Below are 7,659 nucleotides of genomic sequence, written 5' to 3'. Positions count from 1 at the left end.
TGTATATATATATGCGCGCATATGTCTTTGTGCCTGTGTGCGTGCGTGTGTGAATCCATTTGAGTCCCCGATCACAAGTATAGTGTAAATATTACCATTTTGAATCTGTAATGAAGTCTCTGTTGTGATTGTAGTAAATTCTATTAATGCACTCTGTTAAACTAATCAATGGTTAAGTGCTGCTAAAATCTTGTGATCCACCTTAAATTGTGAAGGAACCTTAGATTGCTGCTAATTACGTATCATCCTTTAGATATAAAGCATTGACCAAGTCTGGGACTAGGAGTGGACCTAGCCGGTCTTCCCTGAACCTCGTGACTCGACGGGAGGATTTCTTTATTCCTTATACCCTTTCCTTTAGACATGGACTGTTGGCCACGTCTGAGACTAAGTCTGGATCCAGCCGCACCTAGACTCCTCCCTGAGAAGCAGTTTAGAAAGCGAGAGGGGTCCATTCTGGACCTCGTGACTCAACGGCAGAGTCCTCTTTACCCTTTTGTTTCTCCAGTCTCTCTGCCTAAATCGTTCCCATTCAATTTTTATTTGGTTTTCCTTTGTGTGTTTTAGTAAGTAGCAGAGTGGACCTTGCCATCAAATTCTGTTAAGTCGCATTCTATAAACTTGTGGTAAAATCGCTTTTGCCAATACCCTTGACGATGATTCTTTAAGCGGCCTAAAACACTCATTTGCGACAGTACCACAGGAGTAAGTCACAAGCAGCCTTCAGTAATCAGGGTGGTGTTTTTGTAGACAGAAGGCACTCGTGCACGGGGGGAGTGAAGCCTTCTGCTTACAGTGGTGCTAGAATCCACCCGACTACAAGCGCAGAAGGGTGCTGATGGAGTGGGAGCATCCAGCAGCTCCAACAGCTGTCCTGCAAGGCTAAAAAGGTCGCTCCTACTGTATAGGAGAGGTATGGCACTATAAAGCTTCTGTACCCTATAAAGGCGAACAGAAGAAAGCATTACTTTTCTTTCCCGAGGTGCTGGAAAGACTTTCTCATGAATACCCTGTGCAAGGGTGAAGTTAGGAAGCATAACGGAGATTAAAGTTCAGCTCACTTTATGGCAGGTAAAGGAAGATCAGTGTTTGAACAGTTGTTCAAAAAAAGAAAGGTTTACTAGAAAGTAACATTTTGGTTCTCACGTTAGGGATCAGTTAATTGCACCGGTGACAAATCATCCTTTTAGGGTTTATCTGGAAATCTACCCGTACTACATCAACTTTGTAGTCAACACTACTTCATAGGCTCCACTATGGCTTGTACTGTAAGTTGCTCCATACGGTCACAGTTTCTATTTTTGCTAATTTGAAATTACCCGAGTCTTTTAAAGTGCAGCCTGGAAAGATCTTGGAAATAAATGACACTTTGTGCTAATCCCACCTGGTACTGCTTGTTCTTTTCCCGACTCCGGGTGGCTTTGGAGAGTTCTTTGCACACAACGGGCACCGGGCCTGTGTCTGCACCGTATCTGATCATCAAATAGCTCTTCCCTGAGCCGGTCTGACCATATGCCAGCAGAGCAGCGTTATAACCCCGCCAGGCTTTCCCCAGCACTCCTTGACCAAGATCGCAAAAGACCTCTCTATGAAAAAAACCATCAAGTGCATCCTCTTCAGAGATGAGCGAGCAAATGCATACACGAGCACTGCTGTCCGCTACGGGTGCCCCCACTAATAGTTTAAATCAGCAATCAGGATTTGCAAACACACTTGAAAGTGGTACTGAGTTCCACGATGACAGAAATGTAGACAAAACCTACATAATGCTGCAAACCAGTAAACTGACAAGTGCCAGTCGTTTGCATTACGCTTACATGCGTGTTAGTAATGGGAGATAAACGAACCCACCAGTCGACAACTGTGTGTTAGCTACAACTGCTTTTAGTTGGTTCTTGGAATAAAATCTTACCTGGCCGGCGTAAACTGTTGGGTCCTGCTGAGACGAGCATACCATTCTTGCCCTTTAGGAAGAAGACGCTATGAGACCAACAGGCTAGATCAAAAGTAAAGGTTTTCCTGGGCCCTCGATTCCTAGGGTCACATATGCTTGTGCTGGTGGTGTTCACAGAAATCACGCACCTACTCCCTGCATTCTTCTCTCTCTGTGTGTTAAAATTACAATTGTAGTATCGCAAGACAAGCGATCAGTTGTTCACTAATAATTCATGGTTTAGTCTGGATTTAAACCAAGTTCAGCAGCAACGCACACCACACCGATGACTGCTGCGGGATAAGCCTGCTCTTGAACCATGCCAGGTGATAACAGAGCCAAGGAGTAAGTGACCTGAACGAAGGGACGCATCAGCAACTATCACATGCCTTCTTCCCTCTACCTCACATACCGCTCAGCCGCATAGCACAGTGCACTGGAAAACGCATTTTCTTTCAGGAACAGCTTTAATTCAAAAGGAACCACGGTACAGTTCTCGCCAAGCGTATCAAACAGACTCATTACCTCAACTACTTGGGTGAAAAAAGCATTTCTGGAATGGAAACCTGGAAGTTTTGCACGGAAGACAAAGTACAAATCAAATAAGAAACAAATGCTAGCTTATTACTTGAAATTCTATATTTTTCATAGTTTTTTCCCTTTGGCCTAGGCTAATAGGTTACAAGCATTGCCTAACAATGGAACAATTCCTAACAAAAGGAACTTCTGACGGGGGAATTAAACTGCTTAGCTATCTGTGGCCTTGTTTGCACACTGGGCATATTCTTGCCATACGATCTGCTAAAATTCTAAGTATTTTGGCACGTCCTGCTGGATTTATGCCTTCAGGCAGCAAAGGATTGCCACCAGGTCCTTGGGGGAAGGCCTCCTCCCCTGTGCTCTCCTCCAATACTGCGCGTCTCTTCCTGCCGCACCGCCCTGTCCCTCCTGTACTCCTGGGTGTGCTTGATTCCCCAGCCGTCCGGGCGGGTGTTTGCTCATGAGTAGCCGTTTTTTCTGGTTCAGTATGTGCAACACTTATTGTTCTTCTCTTAGGAGCTGCTGAGGTTTGTGCCTTACCCGCACTATCTTCAATGACCTAGAGTTAAAAAACATCTGTTAATGCATTATTAATTACCAAACGGAAAAACTTCCAACTGAGTGAGACAAAACTGAGGACAGCGAAATACCGCGTTTCCTTTCACATCACCGCTGAATGTAGAGTTAGAAACATACAATGTACTCTCTCCTACAGAGGAAAGTTTATGCGGTTAAGGGACAGAGAACAGAGTATTCAGTGTACGCAATCACATGCTCCATTTCCGAGATTCCTGTTCCCAAAGCTGAGACGAGCTAACTAACTGACAGCCTATTTAACTTCATCTGAAGTCTGGGACACCGAAAACCTTTTTCCGTTCCTCAAGACCAATCAGTGTTTGTTTGTAAAGACTTTTCTGGTGGTTTCATTTTAAAGAAAGTTTACAGGCTTTTCTTTTGGTTGGTTGGTACCGGTTTTTTACAGTACGAACCTTAACCACAGGAGGAGTCTCTAGCAAATTCAGCTCTGATGCTCCTGAAAACTTCTTTTGTGAGACGGAACCATGCGTATTTGGTTTCAGTGGGCTGGATGGCATGAATGAAGTAGAAGCTCTGCATGGCGAATGTGGGCTACCACCCTGTGCTGCAGAGCGTGGAGGAACAGGACGAGCCACCAAACCCAGCAATCTGTTAAGGGACACAATTTAAAATACGAAAAGAAATAAATCAATAGCAAGAATCATGCTGCGTTCAAGAAATCTGAGATGGTACGTAACAAAAACATTCCATGAACAAGAAATACAGGTGAACCCTCGCTGTTGGGGTGATGTCTCAGGCCCACCAACAAGTCAGAGGCATTTTCTTCTTTTCAATTATTCCGTTACATTTCGTACTTAATTTCCTAAATCACTGCCTCTGAGGCAAGAGTAATCCAATGTTAAGTTGCACAAGTGATGTCATTCTCGTGTCAGAAGAAAATGCATCCACATTTCAATGCTGGGACCACTTCAAATTCTCCACTTAGTTGTGTCCCTAAGTTGACCTTTTCTTTAACAGACACAAAACTAAACGCAAAGAGAACACTTTGCAAGCACAGGAAGTGTACACACCCACACACATACACATACATATATATATATGAGAAGCAACACCTTTTTGAAATAGTCATTCTGTAGATCTACTATACCTGGAACATTTTCCTAAAAATTCTCTAACAGATGCACTGCGCGACTCTGCATCAGGGAGAGGATGTGTTATGACTGGTGGTTCTGTCACTCCAGGACTAGAATTAAAAGGAAAATGTAAATGACTTTCATTCCCCTGAAGTCCAAACATACCAGAATCCAAGTTTATTTGACCATACCACCTGCAGGAAAATCATCTGACAACTACTAGCCTCTTTTCCACTCTATTATCATAGCAGAAAAACTCACTCTCCAAATATTACTTATGGTGTATTGATTCTTAAATGCTACATATTGTATGCGCAAAAAAGCCAGACAAAGCTCTATTCAGGCGCACCTTCCCTCCAAAACGCTAACGCAATTCCAATGGATTTTTCTCTCTCTCTCCAAACACGTAGCTCAAGACTAAACTTTGTTAGAAGGCTGCTTACCTATCATGCTGTGAGAAACTGGTTTTCTGCTCGTTTGCTGCCCATACTTCTCCAATTTTGGACAATACATTACTGATGCAAGTTGCTCTTGGGTGCACGTTTCCTGCATTAGCTTCTTTTGTTACTGTTGATAATGGCTTTGGTCTTGCGACTGTAAAGCGAGAGGGAAAAACTCTCAGCCTCGTGGAATCCAAGCGATGGTTAGCTGTCCACTGTATTTCCCCCCCGAAAAATTACCTTCTCTTAAGACCGATGAAGGCAAGTGGTAAGGCTTGGCTCTCTCTACATGCAGCTTCCTTTCTCTAGGAAGGATCTTGCCATATTGGTCTAATACAGAATTTCTGGCAAGCGCTCTCTCTCTCAAGCGAGGATCACGATCATTCTGATGAATGAAAAGCGTAAAGCAGAACGTTGACGAATTACAAGAAGTTCGTTGCACAGAACTGCCTGTGCTATTTCTAATGAGTGAATAAACGTCCTCTGCAGATACAGTAAAATGCATCCACCGCACAGAACAGCAGCAAGTGCTACCCATCAGCACACGCTTTGGAGTACTGGAATATTTTGTTCAACTTTTAGGTTCGGCTGTAACTTAAGGTGTAGAAGCTTATTCCTAGTATTTCAAAGAACGGTATGAAACCCCAAGCATTGCTGAGTACTATCAAAAACGGTTCGTAACACCTAAGAGAACCTTGCACACTTGACGCGTACCATGCGATTAACCTTCATTGTCTGGTTCAACTCTAGTGCTGGGATACAGTCACAATGCAGCAAAGGTTATTAAAAAATGCCTTGATTTCCCAAGTTATTCCCAAACTGGAGCTGACAGCAGAACATCTAATTTGAATGTAAGAGTCTACATCAGGCTTGCAAAATAAGCAGTCTCTGGGCTAGGTCAGCTGGCCAAGAAATTTATTTTAGCTACCACACTGCGCAGAAGAGTTATTTGCCCTAAGACACTTCCACAAATCTGGCAAAGAATCCGGTAGGCAGGAAGATGAGGGCAGTGGGAAGACCGCTCTCCCCTTCCTACTAATTGCTCCACTGTATGATGACTAGCCAGCTGATCATTTCGCTTAGATGCTGCCTGGCTGAGGATGGGCTGTTCATCACAAAGGCTCCATCTCTCATGAAACTCTTGAGATGAGAGAGCAGGGGTGGTGCACTGCAAATGGAAAACCTGGGAAAGAGGGGGCTGAAGTCACCATGGTGGGATAAAGAGGATCGAAGGGAGAGGGCGTCATGAGATAAAGGCGGCTAAGGTGTTGCAGTAACAAGAGGGCCGTCTAAGCAGGGGAAATTGGGCTACTGGGGCGCAAGGCAAAGGCTACAGAGGCGAAGATCTGCTTTGAGAGGCCGCAGAAAAGCCGACTGATGATGGGAAAATGAAGGGAAGCGGTGAGGAAATTGTCAGGTAGAGCTGACAACAGTAATCGTTTACCACAGCCCACCTCCTTGGAAGCAAATGATCGGGTATAGTGCAGCAAGCTGTTGTTTGCAACAGCTCACATCCCAGCGAGACACCCCCATCGTCAGCTACTGCACTGAACCTAATGCTTTGAGAAACTGACAGGGATAAAGGTTGTTAGATCTGTTAGGGCTGTTCCCAGTCAAACTCAGTAGCTTGGATCTAGGACTGCTATTACTTCTGCTCACTAAAGTCACCACCTGCATTTCAGTGCAACTTGCAAATAATAGGAAAATCAGATTATCGTGTCTTGTAGCCTCTGGAGCCCCGTCAGACAAGATGGGTGTGTTTCCCCCTTGATTCCCTGATATGTGCTCACCTGACTCAAACTGGATGGCTGGACATCGACTAGTCTTGGAGACAGCAAGCCAGCTGCAAGACACCTATTGTAGCTATCGTGAATGGCTTCCCTTGTCAAAGGACCAGGTTTCTTCAAAAAATTCAAGGTCTGAAACATCAATCAAAAACTACAGATTAAGACAGCGTTATTATTCAGGCACTAAGGTTCTGGATAACCACTACGCGAAATAACATAAATGTTCACTGAAACTGTCAGAAAGCTTGCGTCAGTAATACACTTTAGGTTAGCCATCTCAGTAAGCATTACTATGTAGAGTCTTAAAGACGGCAGCCAAACTAACAGTTACAGTTTATAAAAAAAGTCCTGTAAAACAAAATATCAGCCCTTGCAATGCTTAATTAAGTATTTTCTAGCTTCTCTGTCAATACACAGGCCTTTCTTTTTCCCCGAACACTGACGCAAAATGCATTCTATCGAAGCCAAAACTGACACACAACGTTAAATCACACTGTGGAAGACCCTTGCTATGCTTGTTTGTGCAGAAGCTGGTTTACGTTGGAAATGTTTAGTGAGCTCAAACTTAATTCAAAATTATTTGTTACAATCTGTGCAGTGGCTCAGAAGTTATGATTTGGCCAAGTTTGGGAGAACAAAGAATTCATTGCTTCTTAAACAGTCAAATAATTTTTCATTTTCTCCATTCTGTCCTCCTTTTTCAGGTTAATCAGGGATCCAAACCCTAACTCAAGCCTAAGCAGGCAGTTCCACTGATGGGTAATAAAGAAGTAACCGCTTTCGCCGCCTTCCACGACATTTTTGTTCTTGCTCCTAGAGCAACGTTGTATTCCGTTCTAGACACTCAATCCCTGATCGTGCTTCAACAGGAGACAATGGTAGTTTTACAGTCCCAAGAGTGGACCGAAAACCTTACCATTGGCATAAAACTGGCAGGGTACAATTGCGATTCTGCGTGTGGATGGGCAGGATGAGCACAGAATGGGCTCTGACACTGAAAGCAGTGCAAGAGAAAACTTAGAAAAGGTACATCTCCTGACAGTCTCAATGAAGATACAGTAAAAGATCACCTCCTTCTGCAAGCCGGTGCAAGTCATATGAACGACTCCGGAGTTCAGCAAGCACGAACCATCTGCAGAAACAAGGAACGTTTGACAACATTCCATGCTCTCACAGTTATGTTAGGACCACTTTACTTTTTTTAAACAGCAATATCTGGAAAGATATAACTGAGTACCCATTTTCTTCGTCAGATCGCAGGCAAACCTTTTTTAAAAAATTATTACTGC

General features: G+C 43.8%; 1 long non-coding RNA gene across 1 annotated transcript; it reads right to left on the bottom strand.

Moving 5' to 3' along the window:
• Positions 1-3,622: 3,622 nt before the first annotated feature.
• LOC132319059 (uncharacterized) lies at positions 3,623-4,626 on the bottom strand. The gene is made up of 3 exons (XR_009484439.1): positions 4,587-4,626; positions 4,158-4,253; positions 3,623-3,658 (listed from the first exon to the last, which is right to left on the bottom strand). It is a non-coding gene; the product is annotated as an uncharacterized LOC132319059 (long non-coding RNA).
• Between the last annotated feature and the right edge of the window lie 3,033 nt (positions 4,627-7,659).

The sequence above is a fragment of the Gavia stellata genome, chromosome 2, assembly GCF_030936135.1.
Source record: "Gavia stellata isolate bGavSte3 chromosome 2, bGavSte3.hap2, whole genome shotgun sequence".
NCBI classification, from domain to species: domain Eukaryota; kingdom Metazoa; phylum Chordata; class Aves; order Gaviiformes; family Gaviidae; genus Gavia; species Gavia stellata.
This window is presented reverse-complemented; position numbering and strand designations above follow the sequence as displayed.